Raw genomic sequence first — 18836 nt, 5'->3', positions numbered from 1 at the left:
CTACTTCAGCCCGTCCACCTTCCTATTCTCTGTTCTCGTCGTACCAAAAGGAACACCCACCCACACTGTTGCAATGGAGCCCCCACCTGTCTCTAACCTTCTTTGAACTCTACAACAGAGTTTTCCTGGGCTGCCGCAATATTTTCATGTGCCATCTGTAGGACCCTCGATCATCAGTCCCACTCTTGCCCTCAAATCCAAACCTCCCCAAACCCTTAGCCAAGCTCTGCCGATGTTAAATCCACCTCATACATGCCACAGTCTGGACATGATTGCTCTCTTTCTGGGAAACAAAAAGGAAGTTTTCATTCCAGTTTAAATTGTCAGGTCTGCAACAACTTCAATGATTTGTTGTTTCAGACAGAGATCCCATTTTTTGCACGTTTGTAATTTCTGTGGCTGCGCGTACACCTGCCCCCCCCCACCCCACCACCCCCCCCCAAAAAAATAAAAATAAACTAAAATAATTAAAAATAAAAAATAAAGATTTCAAAAAATACCTCTCTTCTCCTGTTAATGTCCCTCTCTTAATGCACAAGCTAAAAAAAACACCCTGACAAGCAATTCACTCACTACCTTTTTTCTGGTTTACAACAAGCTTTCGACCCACAGTTAGAAAGCCTACCAGACGCAATTTTCTTTTGTGATAATTTACAATCTGCCCTGACAGATCTGGATGCCGTAGATGCACTCCTCACAAAGGAAGTGAATTCAAATTTCATAATTACTATCCCATAAGGCCAAGGGAGAAGATTTTTGAATGGCAGTGATGCAACTGATGCTGGTAGGACACATGGCAATGACAACATGTCGGATGTAGTAGGTCGGGATTAAATTCATACTGCACACACTTATATTGTATAGAACATACTTTTTTAGAGGTTATGAAATAATTAATTACTAACACCTGAACTTCATTCAATTATCTCATCACCATTCCTGCATTTAAGCCCACACCACACATACCTTCCTTGTCTGGTCTATGACTATCTCTGAACTACAATTCTTCTGGTTCACTTCCTGGATCCTGGTCACTCGTCTCTAGTCCAACATCCTACAGAGACAGCCAGTGTATGGAATGAAAGTGCCCTATTAACCACTTTTCATCAAGGACTCTCACCCCAACATGGCCTGCATCTTGCTGCATACAATGACAGCATCGCCCTGGAGAGATTTATCCAACTAGCCATTCGAGTCTCCCATTGTGTACAGGGGTGCCTGGAGACCACTCAGGGTCAGCAATCATCAGCATCCGACCAACCAGAGTTTGCCAGCCCTCCAGAACCAGATCCTATGCAGATTGAATCCACTCGTCCGCCATTGCCAGAGTACAGTGACTACCTGGGTGTTCAGAACCCGGAGATTCGGATGATCCATGATAAAAACCCCTAACCAGAAGTAATGTCAAATTCAGAGTCAGTCCCCTTCAACTACGAGTCGGTCAGTTGCACACCAAGAACATCCATCTTCTGGTTCTGGAGAATTCCACTGCTGGCATCATCCTAGGGTGACCGTGGCTGATAAAACACCATCCCGAGCTATCTTGGACCACTGGGGTGGTCCTGAAGTGGGGCAAGAACTGCTTTTACTCCTGTTTCCCTGAACTTCCTCTAAGAATCTCCAGACCATCTCATCCGGTCCATGTATGTTCAACTACCATTGAAAGTCATATTGAAAAACGTTCCATAGATATTCCTGAGGAGTGATGTATTCTGCCCCAAGAGAGCCTCGCAACTTTCACCTTATCAGCCATGGGACTGTGCTGTAGATCTCCTTCCTGGTGAATCAGAACAGAAGGCCATGGAGGAGTACATCCAGGAGGCATTGCAACAAGGCTACATTCGTCCATCTGCCTCCCCTGCTGCTTCCAGCTTTTTCTTTGTTGCTAAAAAGGATGGAGGGTTGAGGCCCTGTATAGACTACCGTGCCCTGAATAAAACCACCATCAAGTTCTGGTATCCCCATCCTCTCATCCCAGCAGCCTTGGAACATCTACGAGGAGCCTCAATCTTCACGAAGCTGGACCTCCGTAATGCGTACAACCTCATCTGGCTACGTGAGGGGGACGAATGAAAAACTGCCTTTGTGACCCCTACTGACCACTTTGAATATCTTGTAATGCCGTCATGTGACATACATTTTTTCACATGTGTTTTTTGTTTAGTTTTGTTTTTGTCCAGATAACCTTGGTTAGGGGTCTGTGCCACCCACTGTACATTTTGTGTTTGGTTAGATAGAGCAGTCTAGCAAAGGCATCTAGGTCACTGAAGATACATGTGTGTGTGTGTGTGTGTGTGTGTGTGTGTGTGTGTGTGTGTGTGTGTATATATATATATATATATATATATACACTTTTTTTTTTTTCAGTCTGTTGTTTTTTGCTACTGTACACAAAATAATTTGTAATATTGATTGCCAAGAGTGAGGCTATACCTTTGCATATTGGAATAAAATTCAGTGTCTGACATTGATACCAGGCCAATTAATTTCACCAACAGGGCAACAGTTACAAAGTTATAAATTAAACTAAATGTACACATAGCATGGTTTGGGATTAAATTACAGTAGTGGTCGGTAAATTGACAGTGTATCAGTGAACAAAACTTGTGAACAAAAACTGCAGTGATGTCGTTCACACAGTTCCAAGTTCTCTGCCCTGATCAACCTGTCAATGTATTATTTTTTGCACCTTTAGAGAGAACATTCAGGCTCTGTGGTCAAAGTTTGGAGGAGAGATATGAACAGCAACATTCTGTTCTTGCATGGTTGTGAAAAAGGTTTCTTTTTTTTCTTCTTTTTTTTTTTTTTTTTTGCAGTATAGCTTGTAAACCAACCATTTTCATTCACTTGTATGTTTGAGTGACAGAAGTCGTATTTAATTTAGTCTTTAATTTAGTTTTTTTTTTTTTTTTTATGGTGTTGACAGTATCATAAGACAAATAACAAATACAAATCTTGTATAGACAACATTTTATATTTATAATTCTCAATCACTCTTCTGTAACAAGATCTCAACATTGCAGGATTGGTTGGGTCGGGAAGAAAACCATTCCAAGCGGATAGTGGTGAACATAGAATACATTTTACATGGGAGCGGGCAGGTGTGGAATAGATCCTATTGGGACAAAGGGACAAAAGGGAAAAAAAAAAAAAAAAAAAAAAAAAAAAAAACAGTACCATGCAGACCTCTGCTAATAACCTTTGTTTGATTAAGATCACCTCCGGGGGTGCTATGACCACACAAATCTGCTCAACAGTGCTACTTAATACTCATTGGGTGACTGGGTGAGCTTGTAACATTTTTAACAATATCTCCAATATTTCCAAAATGCTGACAAGACTAAGTTTAATATAACAAATGTTTAACTTATAACATGAAAGTAAGGTTAATAATATTTACTTAGATTACACATTTTTCATTTTTTTTTCAAATTAGGGTGATGCAAAAATGAGTACACCCCACAACAAAAGCTACTACATCTAGTACTTTGTATGGCCTCCATGATTTTTAATGACAGCACCAAGTCTTCTAGGCATGGAATGAACAAGTTGGCGACATTTTGCAACATCTATCTTTTTCCATTCTTCAAGAATGACCTCTTTTAGAGACTGGATGCTGGATGGAGAGTGATACTTGTCTCTTCAGAATTCCCCATAGGTGTTCGATTGGGTTCATATCAGGAGCCACTGAATCACTTTCACCCTGTTCTTCTTCAGAAATCCAACAGTGACCTTAGATGTGTGTTTAGGATCACTGTCATGTTGGAAAAGTGCACGACGACCAAGGGCATGGAGTGATGGTAGCATCCTCTAGTAGTATAGAGCAGTACATCTGTGAATTCATGATGCCATCAATGAAATGCAGCTCCCCGACACCAGCAGCTCTCATGCAGCCCCACATAAGGACACTGCCACCACTATGTTTCACTGTAGGCACCTTGCATTTTTCTTTGTATTCCTCACCTTTGCATGCCAATTTTCTTCAACCCTTCTCATCAGAAGACACTTCTTTCGAGTTGTTAACTTCTGTGGACAACCTGGACGTCTCTGTGAGATGATTGCAGTTTTTTTATTTATTTTTTTTTTTTTTTACTTTTGCTACAGTGTTCTGACTGACAAATAAAGCTTTGCTAACCTTCTTGTAGCCATCACCTTTCTGGTGTAAAGATTTTTTTTCTTTTTTTCTTTTTTTTTTTTTTAGGTCTTGTGACATTTTTCTTCCATGTGGTGTCATTGCTGATAGTATGAAATGGGAAGGGGTTTTAACACCCTGTTATAGTCAACTGTCTGCTGGACACCTGTGTAATGAATAATTAGACTCACCTGTGATTAAATTATTGACTTTATAGACTCTCATTGGGGTGTACTCATTTTTGCATCACCCTAATTTGAGTAAAACTGAAAATGTTGTTCTGTAAGTTATATTATTAACCTTACTTTCATGTTATAAGTTAAACAGATTTTATATAAAACTTAGTCTTGTCAATATTTTGGAAATTGTTATTGTGTTCATTGAGATATTGTTTAAAATGTTACTTTTCAAAGGGGGTGTACTCATTTATGCTGAGCACTGTATAATTGAAAACTTGCAATTGGAAATGTAAAAACAATGACAAAGTACCACAAATGCTGTCAACTGAACTTAATTTATATTGAACCTTGAACATGATGCTGAAATTTGAGATGACTGAACACACAGTCTGGGAGAAACAAAACTAAGAAGATTTTAGAAATTTCTAAAGGCATACTGTTCCAAGAGGAAGATTTAAGACTATAGTTAATGATAGTGTGGAAATATTACCTGGTGTTTGTCCATCGATTATTCCACCTGTCAAATATAGAATATACACATTATACTTTAATAATAAGAAAGCATTGTACTTATTGAAATATGTGTCATTCTAATGTCAGATTCTAAAATCCTCAGATATAAAATCCTCACCATTAATCAGCAGCAGCAGAGACACACACAATGAGATTAGAAAGTTCATTATGAGAAACTTTGTCTCCTGCACCTGCACATTTGTATGCACACACAAATACAATTTAAAAACGTCAATTTAAAAGCAAACATATTAAATAATAAATATGATTTTAGAAATTAAAACATGAATTTAAAAACACATTTTTGCAAAAAACTGCAAATACAACCTTCAGAATTTTCGGTGTATTTACACAAAAATAATTACTATTTTAAAAGCAGCTAGGATGAAATACAGAAAAGTAATTTTACCAGAGATAAATGCAGAAAAGAACTCAGAGTGACTGTCTCTTCAGTAGCTTAACTAGAATACAGTGATGCTGAATCTGATCATTGCTTTAACTTATAAATGTGGGCAGACCATGAATGAACCTAGAATTAATCACTCAACAATTCCTAGTTCCAAGTAGATTTCCATTCAGTGCCTATTGTGTTTGTCATTAGATCAATGTTTACATATTTAGCTGCCATTTAGGCAGAAATATATTTTTACTTTATTATAATAATAAAATACCATGATCATTGTTACATTGTGTTGCTGTAGAGACGAGGCGTATTCAGAAATCCACAAAAATAAGGCTTTTATTCACACGAAGAAGAGTAACATTAACACAACACATCTAAACAAAGGAGTGCAGGGAGTGAGTCCAACTTAAAGGGAGTGCTGACAAAGACAACAGGTGCAGGGAATCCAGGGAAATGGCAGGAAGGGTGATGAGGGAAGTGAGTTCAGGTGTGCACAAAAAGAGGATCGTGGGAACTGGAGTCCGGGAAGGTGTGGTAGTAACAATCATAAGCTTCTCACTTTTAATTTAAATGTTCCATTTTTTAAGATCAAAAAGCTAAAAAAAAAGTTATTTTTAGAAATGTCAAGAATATTAATTTTGATAGTCTCTCTTGTTGAAACGGTTGATTACTATAATTCCATTTTGTCATCTGCTTTGGACGTGTTAGTCCTTAGGAGACAACATGTTTCATTTATTAAATCATCCCCTTGATACACCACTGTGCTCAGGGCTCGTAAGGTGAAAAGTAGGCAGCTTGAATGCTAATACAAGAAATCAGCTCATGTATGATGAACCATAAGCTTATGTATGATGAACATTTGAGTCAATACGCTGAAGCACTTAAAGCAGAAAGAACGGAATACTAATTTTCTATCATTACTGATGATGCTGCAAACCCTAACAAGATTTTTAAGATGATCAACAGTATTTTTGCACCAATTAAGCAATCAATTTGTTCCTCTGTGTAGAAGTGTAATACGTTTCTTAGTTTCTTTATGGAAAAAGAAAAAAAGAAAAATATATATATAAGTCTATCAGTTCGCTCCCTTGCTCTGCAATTCCTGAGACCTATCCACTTAGATTTCCTGAAACTGCATTCTCCAGCCTTAACATAGTCACTATTGATTGTATTTGGAAATTAGTGATTGCAATGAATTCAACATGTACTCTAGACCCAATCCCAACATCTATTCTTAAGGGGTGTCTCTCTTCAATTAGTCCCCTTATTCACTTCCCTTACTACACTCAGTGGTGTTTGAACAGCCTAAATGACATGCCGTGGACAGCTGTTCATGGACACAGCACAGCGCCCCCTAGAGAATTATTTAGGGGTACGGCAACCCGCTCCCCACAGCTCACGGGGCTGGCCCCAGGGGGGGAGGTCCCATGCCTCCATAATGGGGGCCCAAAGGTGCGCCGCGTGAAACTGCAGTTCGGGCTCTGGCCACATGGTGGCAGGGCACCATCCCATGGCCCACCTATTCGATGGCTGCAGAATAGGTGGTGGGTGGACATCCACGAAAAGCCTATGTGTCCCCAGGTGGCCTTTTTGTGTGTGTGTGTGTGTGTGTGTGTGTGTGTGTGTGTGTGTGTGTGTGTGTGTGAGTGTGTTTGACGTTGTTTTTATGTCTCTTATGGCTTGTATTTGTGTTTGATATCTTTTCTTGACTTCCTCGTGTTTTTTTATGTGTGATCAGATCATCAGTCACAAGACAAACCAGGCGTTCGGGCCAGCCCAGCTTGTGCTCCTTGATGAAAAACATGAGTGGGGAAAAACGCTGCTTGCAAAGACAAGCAGTGGGGGTGGGGGACACTCTAATGAAGAATGATAGGCAGTTAGTAGACACATGGACAAAAGGATGACTATGGCCAGGAATAGGCAGTCAGGGGACACCTTACACACGTTTTGGACAAGTTGATGAAGAAAAGGCAGCTAGGGGACCAAATAGGCCCTTTGTGGGAAAATAGGCGGTTAGGAAACACAATAGGCTACTCTTGGAAGAGAGGAAGACTATGGTGAAGAATAGGCAGTCCGGGTACCAAATAGGCACTCCACAGACATGGGATGATGAAGAGTAAGCTGTTTGGGGGTTACTATAGGCAAAACGTGGACATAAGGGGTCAGGGGATACGGTCGGACCTCTGTGGACACAGTGTGCCATTCTATCCAGCTAAATAGGCTGGAGAGATGGCTTGGTATCAATGGTAGTGTGCTTAACTGGTTTAAATCTTACCTCACTGATTGTTCCCAGTTTGTTGTTTAGTGAAACAACAAATCTAAAATTGGTCCGATTATCATATTGCAAGTGATCAGTTGTTTTAAAGCTCTTCAACATTATGGAACTACAGTGACAAAAATGGAACTCTCCAATTAGATCACATCTGGTTGCTCATCAATTCCAATGTGGACTCATTTATCTGTCCACTGTGTTTGTGTTTCATTAAACCAATAGCCATTGAAAAAGAAAAAAGAAAAGTTTTGTTCTTCTACTTGGCATCCTGAAATGATGTCTAGAAGGCAACAATTTAAATTCTTTACTTAAAGGATGATCTAAATTTCTTAAAATCATCCTCAGAGACCCTGGAAGCTGTGTTGTCTGTAGCATTAGCTCCTGGAAAGGGCTCTCAAAGCAAATTGGTCCCAGGTAAGAGACCAGACAAAGGCTGATTGGATGGATGGATGGATGGATGGATGGATGGATGGATGGATGGATGGATGGATGGATGGATGGCAAAACCAGAATAAAGTAGTACATAATATATTTTAAGTGAACCTCACTCTCATTCAAACATTGACTTTAATCATGATGATAATGATTCAATCATAAAATCAATCATAATGTTTAAAGTATATATAATTATATTGTTTTTTTTTTCAGATAAATAATTTGCTAGCAGACTAACATTAAACCTGTCACAGCTGTAAAAATCAAAGAAAAGGAATTTGTGTTGGCTTTATTCAGAAAGACTTACAGCATAGAATAAATATCAGCACAATACTAATACTAAGTTTATGCCATCTTCATGGTAACCCATGTACATATTATTTGAAACAGTATGCAAAACAAAACAAACCAAAACAATGACATAAACTTGAAACTAAAACATGAAACTAAACTTGAAGACTAGAACCTGACTTCAGTTGAACAGACTCAATTGTGAACAAAACAGGCTTGACAAACTCATCAAACAATGGGTTACACAAGGAAAAGCTAGACAAAGAACAAGAATAACATGACGGCTAGTTTTATTTTTATAGTCTTTAGTTACTATGGTTACTAATTATGATTAGTCATTCTATTCAGCTGTTTGTCATTAATCACCTTGTTTGACTTATTATTTATGTTTCTATGTTTTCATTGTTTGCTAGTCTCGTCTCGTCGATGTTACTCCTGTGTTTGTACGATTTGTGACACCTAACAAGAAACACCTGTGAACAATGAACCAATGAGAACATGACACATTAAACATGGGAACCAATCAGAACATGAAACATGAGGAGCAAGGGAAACACATAACAAACAGGAAACAGGAACAATGACTGTAAGAATTTCAAAATAAAAGACATGAAACCATAAAAGGGAACCAAAACCCCAAACAGACGTGACAATCTCAGTTCACAATTTAACAAAGCTGCATTATAATCAATGTCTACATTGCATAACAAATCTCTTACTTGCATTTTTTTTTTTTTTTTTTTTTTTTTTTTTTTTTTTGTTGTTAATTAGAGGATTTGTGAACATTTAGAATTTAGTTCCAAGCAACTTGAGTGGTGAGTGGATTCTGACAAAATTAAACACCTCTTTCTAATGTGTTCCAGAGATAAACAAACATGCCTGTGATTGGCTACATTTCTCAACGCTGTAAAATCATGTTGCCAATAAGAACATTACTTGTTCTCCAGAGCGCAAACACAGATAAGCACTGGAACATTTGCCAAATCTGTTTTGTCAGTAATTTTATATTACAGAATTGACTGAATATATAAGCACTGGAACATTTGCCAAATCTGTTTTGTCAGTAATTTTATATTACAGAATTGACTGAATATATTTATATTTTGAATAAATTATTTTTTAAATAAATTATTTGTGATCAGACAGTACTTCTGCAGACCCTCTAGGGGTCACATATCCCTGTTATTAGCCATAATATATAATAGAAGCATGTCAACAAGCAGCCAAAATCTCTATTCAAGCCTACAATGACCCAAGTCACATTTGTTTCATTTGAAGCTAAGTATTAGACCAGGGATACATTCTAGAAACCTGGATTCTTCTAAAAATTGTACCTAGTTTTCATCATTTCCCAAATAAGCACAGAAACATGGTAATAGCAGTTTTACAATTTATAATTAATTAATTAATTAATTAATTAATTGGGTTTAAGAGGTAATTGTTGTCTTTGAAAGAAAATTAATCAAATATTGTTTTTGTTCAAATATTTGTTCATAAACCCTTGTCAAATGGCAATTGCATAAATGAAAACTCACAAAATGATTAGTTCTCAGAATCAGAGAGACATATAATTTCCATAGAAGTGTATGTAATAAGTATCTCTTCAGCTTAATGAATTCCTTGTTGGGTCACTTATATAATAACGCCCTCAAACCTTCATTGACAGATAATTTCCTTTTTTCTTTTTTTTTTCTATGGTTGATTAAATTCCTTCAGATCACACAGGAAAGAAATAAAAACGAATTTCACTTACCTGGGTTGATCCTGATTTTTCTCAGTTAATCGGCTGAGAACTTCCAGCCCAATCTCCAGGAGTCCTTGAGATACCTTTGATATCCACAGGATGAGCCCCCAGAAACTGTAAGATAATTTTTTATATATGCGCAAATTTCTCTATCTGCGTCACTCTGTGTTGTAACAGCCTGCTGGGAGGGTCATTGAGAGAAGCAATAAAACCAGCCCATAGGAAATAAAAAAAAATAAAAAATTCAATTCAAATGTTTATCCTAGCCAAAAATGAGGTTACTTCAACATCAACTGAAGAATTTTGATTGAATCTTTTCACACTTGTCTTCTGCGACACAAACTCTAAAGTTCTCACTATGTTCTCCTTTAAAGTTTCAGAAGAGTCCTCAAAAACATCACACACTGTGCTCAGATTTTTCTCCTTAGCTAGAGACTCTGAAGCTCTAGCTCTAGCGCAGTGCGCGTTCCCTTTCGAAAGACATTTGGGGAACACATTTGGGGAACGCCTCCATGGGAACCGGGGTCTGAAACGCTATCAAATCACGAAATTGGCTGGCGACAACCTATGACGTGCGAACCAAATGCACATAAGGAGTGCCTAGAGAACAAGTCATCCTCTTTTCGTCTTCAGGTTTTGTTTGAAGAGCTATTCAAAGGTAAGAACGGCTGTTTATACAGATGTTTCAGTCAATGTGCACATCCATGTATAGTTACCTGGTAACACACTTGACTCGTGCATCTTTGTTAGAGCATGCATGCCAAGTGCTTGAGAGTTCTGTCGGCATGCGTTGTGAGCGTTTCCCGCTGAGGAAAGCTCCACTCTCGTTTGTCTGTCTCTTCTCAAGGGAAGCAGGACAGGTTTTGGTTTGAGAGTGTTTTGCTGATTAAGGATGTCATGAGTCGGGTTTGATATCCTCCCTGTTTCTTTTTTTTCTCTCATTATCATTATTGCTACTTAAACTCAGCTGTTTGTCGTTACAATCAGTACTATTTCTCTGATCAACACGTCTGATGACAGTTTTTGGTCCGGTAGATTCTGAATTCACAGCTTTGCATGTATTGCGACCAGATTATTCTGTTGTGGAAAGCAGAGGACCCAGAAGCAAAAAGGCAGTTCAGATACCGTTTTATTAATTATAACAGAAAAACTCAGGCAGTCTACAGAGCACTCGCTCCTTGGGTGCTCGCAGCTGGGAAATAGTTCACGAAAAAAATTAACAGATGAGATCCAGGTCTTGGAGTCTGGGTCTTAGACCGTGACTGAGACGAACACACAAAGAACACGGGAAGGGAATTCTGTAGCATGAAGAGCCGTGAAACATGTAAGAAAACACGTAATAATAATCTGGCAAAGAGGCGAGAAAACAGCAGAAAGAAATAGCAAAGGAAATTAGAGTAGAGAAGGAACAGGTGCGGAAATGATCATCACGAGCGCTGATTGTAACGACAAACAGCTGAGTCTAAGGCTACGTTCACACGAAGCCGGAGCTTACCCTAAACCGATCTTTTTTTTTTCCTCGTCTCAAAAAATATCTGCGTCCACACGAAACCACTGAAACGACTCAAAACGATGTAGTATACATGCCAGACCATTATGTGGCGCTGTAATTCTGTCACAGAAATGCACTAAAAGCAGCGAAGAAGACTTGGAGCATGCGCATAAACCTGTATACAAACTATATCAAAGCTTAGAAATAACGCTTTATTTTGGCTCAGTAGCTTCTGCAGCACGAACGCAAGCATGTAGAGTCTGCTATCGCCAGGGTCGACACGTGGGGTGATGACATCGTTTCAGAAAATATACGGATTGCCCCGTCCACACGATATTGCCAAGACGGCGTTTTTCAGATTTTTCTACTCTGGGACCCAGTTTCAAAAAATAGCGGTTTCACCTTTCGAAAATGCTGGATCCGTGTGGACGAAACACCTATCCGATAAAAAATTTGTGCGTATTCACAGAAATGCGTCTCTGTGTGGACGGGGCATAAGTAGCAATGATAGAGAGAAAAAAAGAAACAGGGAGGATATCAAACCCGACTCATGACAAAGGATACGTTGTCACTTGCGTCCTCAATATCAGTAAGCAGTGCTCTATTTATGTTTATACGAGTGATGTGTAGGTTTGTGTGCAATCTTTTATATCTATCACACACATTACTTGTGCATTGTTTGTTTTTACTAGGAGCACACGCATTCGCCTTTTATAAGGCTGTTTTCTCGCACTATGAGTGTTTCCCTTTGGCAACCCTAGTTGTGTGTTTCCTTTCTGCACCTGGGTTATGAAGGTGGTCCTGTCTGTATATGGCAGGACATACGCGGTGGCAGATTATGCTGAGCTCCAACATCAGGCCTGAGGCTGGGTAGATGATGAGTTTGTTCCATTATTAGAACCCCTCTGTTGGTCCGGCGTAGGGCTTAGTAGTAAGTGCATCCTTTCAGTCTGCAACAGTAGGGCAGGCCTTATTTACATTAAGGCCTCTGCTTTCTGTAGTCACAGTTTGAGCTTTGTAGGTCACCTCACCGTTGGTGAGAATTGTTATAAATTTAGCAACCTCAGCTCCCTATGGAGAGGAATTAAAGGGGGTGTTTATTCATATTAGGTGCTTTTTATCAGGCCTGAGAATGGACTGATGATGGGTTTGTTCCATTATTATTAACCCTTCTGTTGGTCTGCAAAGCTTAACCTGTAACTACAGTAAATGGAGGCCTTCATTTAGATAGACCTCATCAACATTAAGGCCTCCATTTACTGCAGTTACAGGTTGAGCTTTGCAGGCTGCCTGTCCTGGTGTGAGAACCATTATACAGTTACTGACTTCAGCTCCCTATAGAAAGGAATAAAAGGGGGCTTTTATTCATTTATGTCTCAGGCGCTTCACACCAGGCCTGAGGCTGGACCAATGATGTGTTTGTGATCACATCCTTTCAGACTGCAGTGTATGGCAGGCCACTTTTACATTTAGGCCTCTGCTCTTTTAAGTCTCAGGTTTAGCTTTTCGGTTACCTCTCCTTCTGTGAAAGCCATTACAAATTTAGTGACCTTAGCTCCCTGTAGAAAGGGAATAAAGGGGAAGTTTATTCTTATGTTAGATTACAAGAGTATATATGAAGAGTTTGGTTCCAAAACACGATAAACGGCATTTAAAAAAAAAAAAAAAAGAGTTTCTGCCAAAATCAGTATTGTATCTGGTTGGTATTGAAAAGCCATTGATTAATTTTGTGCAAAATGCGATATCTTTGATATTCTGTCATGTTTTCTCCCTTTCTTTCCAAAATGCGACAAACGCCAGTCTTCTTTCTCTTCAGAATGCAATATATCCGTTCAACCAATCAAAGCGCACCATTCCTCGCACTGCAAACAGTAATGGCGGTGCTCTGAATACACCCAGCATCCTAGTTTTCCTTATCTGCTTTGTACTTTGTGATCAACAAAAACAGAAAAATTAATAATTTTGATGGCATTGATGAACCTGTGGTGGTTTCTGGGGTGGGGAAGAAACGCAAGTCATCAAAATGTAATCATTTACGTGAGGAGATTAAGAAGATGAGGCAATCGATTCGGATGAGGAAAAATGCTGGCTGTTGCTTTTTCTCCGACAGCATCAAAATCATGGACAGTTTTTAAAAGCCGTTTTTTAATACCAATGTACTCGGCATATGTGTTTATTTTAACCGTGCGGTGGCGCCAAATACTCTTTAATCGGTAATAACAAACGGAGACATAATTCATTTATAACATTAACAAGATGACTTGTTGAATTAATTTTGGGAGTGACGGCTGAATGTATTTTTAGTAAAATGCCTGTATATAAGATTAGTGTAAGGATGGATTTTACCAAGACTGAATTCAAGATTCCTATCCTCTAATAAAACAATAAAACTCTCTAATCTGAAGAGAGGATCTGCGAGAAAGAGCACATGACAACACCTGGCTCGACCTCCTCTCTTCCTCCCCATGCTGAGTTCCTGACTCCTTACACCCTCTCCTTCCCCTCAGGACATGCAAGTCTCACAAATCTGCTATCTTAGCTGTTTTAAGTGACATCAATGTAAATACTTCTGGTGCGACTGGTAGGATGGTTTTACTCCCACTTCAATAGAACAGATAAGAATAGAGAAAACAAAACCTGTTCTCCTGGTGTGGGAGATGCCCCAATAAAGATACTTATTAACTATTTTTTTTTGATTCCCAAAACCAGGCGTGTGACCCTTTGGGGTTCGAGAAAAGGTCTAACAAAAGCTGCATAAATATTTGGGTGCTAAATGTTTACAGTCCTTTTGTTAGACTTGGGGTATTTAAAGGGATTTGGCAAACCACTCAAGGAAGCATCTGTATTCAGAACTTCCCACACTATTGCTGTATCTCTCCACTTGCCAGGTATGCTGACTCTTTGAAATTGCTTTTTACTATGTTTTAAATTGTGTTTTGTATTTTCTGCTGATCAAGTTGCGTGATTTATCATTTTTTATTCTTATAGTTGATGTTTAATCCTGCCTGGCAATATAAATGTTACATTTTTATTTATTTTGGACTCTCCTGAAATCATTGTTACCAGTAAATTATGGGAGGCTAATGCTACCATAAATCTGTGTCCAGGGTAGAACAAACTGATCGCGCATGAATGGAGGAGCAGTAGGCACTTCATCTGAAGACCTTTTGATTTCTGTTTTCCACTGATTTAGCAAGGTGTATGGAAGTGACCAAATTAAAATACACTTTGGTTTGAGTGAGCAGTAGGCAACTGCCTAAAGGTATTAGTTAACTTATTACACCCTCTGACGAAGATCAGACTGGTGAGTTTACCACAATCCCGGGGCTAGTATCTCTGTGCGGCATTGGGTCCCTGATGAATGAATAATTGAAAGTATGGAAATATTCAGAAAATCAAATATCTAAATTAAGTCACAACTAATGATCTAACCATATCTAATGATCAGCTGTTAAATCAGAAATACTGTAAACTCAAAGAGACTCATTTGGAGTCAGATTAAATTATTTACAGAGTCAGAATTAAATTAGAAACCAAAAATTTTAATAAAGTTTTTTTACAGAAACGCCAGAAAAGACTTGCACGCAGAATAACCTTCAACCAGGCCATTGGATTTAGTTCATTGTAGCTTACATTAGTATTGGCAAAGTTCAGGAGTTATAGCGTTTTGGAAACAAACTTTTCATATAGACTTTATGTATTAGGGCATTTAAACTGGGGCCCTGGAGCTCTCATTATTAGGGAAGGTTACCCTGGCACCCTTACTATGTGCCTCCTCTCTTTGTGAGGTCTTAATAGCGAGTAGCGTTAAGAACGAAATATCACCTGTAGAGAATGGCATGGCCTCCTCTCAATCTGGGAGTTGGTTTTCTAGGTCGCCGCTGATCTGAGCTTCAGATAGTTGATATGTCAGGTGTACAGCCCTTTGGGGTGACCCTGATAATCTTTCTGGGTTGAGTGGGCTGGCTTCCTCTCGTTAAAGAGAGTCGTTTGTTGAAGCCAACGCTCTGCTGAGCTCCAGGTAATATCATGATCTGAGGTGTTAGGCCTTTATTAGGCCCCCTTGATACCTTAGGTCGAGTGAAGCGGTTTCCTCTCGCTTAGAGAGTAGAAGGCGATATGCTGAAGCCTCCACTCCCCCAAGCTCCAGATAGATCATGACTGTAGGTGTCGGCCCTCTGTGGGCCACCTTGACATCACCCTGTGATGAGTGTGCTGGCTTCCTCTCGTTTGAGAGTCTCTATTCGAGGCTGCCACTCTATTAGAGCTCTAGGTAGTTGATTTTTTTTTTTTTTTTTTAAATGTTGGCCTACTGCAAGGCCACTTTGACAATCACTCTATGATGAGTACGTTGGCTTCCTCTCATTTAGAGAGTTTTTATTGAAGCCTCTGCTCCACTGAGCTCCAGGTAGTTGATGTCCTCAATAGATGGCCTGTTAAGGCCACCTTGACATTCCCTGTCGTGAGTATGTTGGTTTCCTCTCACTTAGAGAGTCGTTTTGCTGAAGCCACTGCTCCATTGAACTCCAGGTGGTCAGTTCCCCTGAGTGTCTGAGCCGGCCTCCTTTCTTTAGAGTTGTTAGGCTGAAGTCTCCACTTCATTGCGCTCCAGGAAGGTCATGAGTGGGTGAGTGCTGGCCCTTCTTTTGGGTCGCCCCAGAATACGTCTTTTTTTGACAGAGGTGGTTCAGCTGTAGCTTTCTGCCTCCTAGCATGCAGTAGCCTGGAGTAGGCTACTCCTAGATGTAGTGATTTTGGATTAGCCTCACATGAGGGCACCACAAATGTAGTTATTTATATTCTTATTTTATATTAATATTAATATTGGGTCAGATGATTCCTTGCAATATTTCGGGCACCAGTCAGAAATCTCACCTTGACAATAAAGAACAATCAGGAAATATTGTTGACTGAATTAGAATTTTATAAATTGGAGGAAGTTTATCATCTGACCAATCTGAAGGATTTTGTGAGATTCAGGCGGACTTGTAGAGCCTCTGATTATCAACACAAGAATGACACAGTTTGCAATAAAATGGATTTATTAACAAAAAGATGTACAAGAGTAAAACATCACACTTACTAAATACTACGGAGGAAAATGACTAAACAACTAAGAAAATTGAATCAATAATCAAACAGAAACTACAAACTACAGCACAAATTGGATGTTGTCTATGAGGGAGTAAATTGTGGTCTTTGGATGCTGGTATGAAATAATAAATAAGTATTTACTACGAATACAAATAACGTGTCTAATCTGTATCTATCTGTTTACGCTGACCCTAGCTAAACAGTTTCTACACAAATAGCAATCTCATTTAGCAACAACCTAATGCCAAGGCCTTTGGGAAAAGGTTTGGTTAGCTTATATTTACGTTTCACTTGGTCGGGTGATCAGTCCAGGAATAAGAAACGCTGTCCACTGGTTTCCTTCTGTGTGCAGTGGGAGATTGCTTTCCAACAGTTGTAGAGCTGCACTGAGTGCTGGAGGTCTTTGTGTAATCCAGAGAACTGTAGGTCAGATGGTGGTCTGTCCGTATGATATTCTGTAGGTTGGAGGTACTTGAGTTATGCAAGTCAGGAGCCAAAGTCCTCTGCAGAAGCAGTTGGGCTGCTTGAGGATCCGTGTGGTTTACTCACAAGAGTATCACCTTGGTCGTGCAATTAGCCTTTCGCCGGCCCCTCCCCCAAAATGGCCATTGTCCAATCACACATCATAGCAACCGTTACTATGTGAGCAGGTCCGCCAAATATTGACTCCAACCAAGATGGTGAAGCGGTGCGCCCATGGCATTTGTAAATCGGACACTAGATACCCCGAGAGATTGTCTGGAGGAGTTGTGTTCTTTCCATTTCCAAAGCCGAAAACACAACATGAGCGGTGCCTACAATGGATAAAACAGTGTGGACGGCCCCACTCCCAGTTAAATGAGTCGAACATTACAAAGCATAAATACGTCTGCTCAAAGGTAAGGCTAACAGCTAACTAGTTACCGTGTTGTCTAGATCTACTAACTAGAGGCAAGAACACAAATTGGACCAAAGTTATGATTACCATGGATTATGATTACCATTGTGTTGGGTCTTTGAGCTCCCCAACTTTATTTTTCGTCAGTTTACAACAAAGTCGAACATAGCAATATTTTTATATTTTGAATGTATCCCTCCACTGCATACTGTAACCCCTTTTGCCTCGATCTGGAGGATATCGCGGAGGTATTGCTCCAAAAAAGGTCACTGCCAAGCACGGGTATACCTCTTCCCGTCATGACAATCTGTCGTGCTGGTCGTGTTTGACCATTTGTTTGTCGGACGTAGCAACAGTAACTAAGGGGGGCGGGGCTCGGCGAAAGGCTAATTGCATTTCCCTCATCAGGAACTCAGAACAAGGGTTTGTTCACTTGGGAGAGCTTTTATCCCTTCCCATTGGGGAGGGGATTACTAATCCCTACCTTTCCTGCTGTGGTGATGTGATTGGGTCATAGCATTCAAGGTGTCCGTGAATCTTCATGAATAATGCTGCAATTCACACCTGAGAAGACAAAAGATCCGCATAATGAGCCACATAATAAGCCCTTTTAGTCAGGTAGGCTATGTGAAAAAACCCTCTGTGATCATGCTGATAACAGGATTAATGTCCACTCTTGACAAAAAGACATGATTTTTGTGATCTCATGCATGCACGTACTATTGCACATCATGTGAAGATTTTGTATAGGCCTATGTTAAATTACAGTACCAGTCAAAAGATTGGAAGTATTACTATTATAATGTTTTTAAAATAAGTCTTAAGTGTCTAACCAAATAATGGTTTTCTATTTTAATATACTTTAAAATATAATGTATTTCTGTGATGAAAAGTGTCTGAACAACACTACCTCTAAGGCATTTCATATAAGCTACTATATTTGTTATATTATATAGACTAAATGTTAATGTGCAGTTGACAAACTATACATCATTAAAATATCTAAGACTCAAGCTTCACATTTTGACATTTTGTTTTACTCTTGAAATCTTATTGACCATAATTTCTTAATATGCTTTTAAGCATATGCGTAAAAGCATATTAAGAAATTATGCTTGTCATTTAGTTGTCATTGAGGGTCCTATAACACTCTTTTGTATTAATCAAAGTGGGACAAAAGGATGTCTGTTGTGAAGCTCTGGTGCCATCACGTCTGCTGTTCACTACATAGGAGAGCCTCTCTAGCTTAAGACTGGCAGCTAGTGATCCTAGTATGCCTCATCTCTTTATGAGAGTCTTCCCCGGCCGGAGCCTGCCTTCTGCATTAGGCTATTAATGCAAGTAGCAGGCCTTACGGCCTCCTCATTTTATCTAGGTTGAGCTGAAACTCTTCTTGATATTAGA

Source organism: Megalobrama amblycephala, linkage group LG15 (assembly GCF_018812025.1).
Source record: "Megalobrama amblycephala isolate DHTTF-2021 linkage group LG15, ASM1881202v1, whole genome shotgun sequence".
Classification (NCBI taxonomy): domain Eukaryota; kingdom Metazoa; phylum Chordata; class Actinopteri; order Cypriniformes; family Xenocyprididae; genus Megalobrama; species Megalobrama amblycephala.
Note: the sequence above shows the minus strand (reverse complement) of the source record.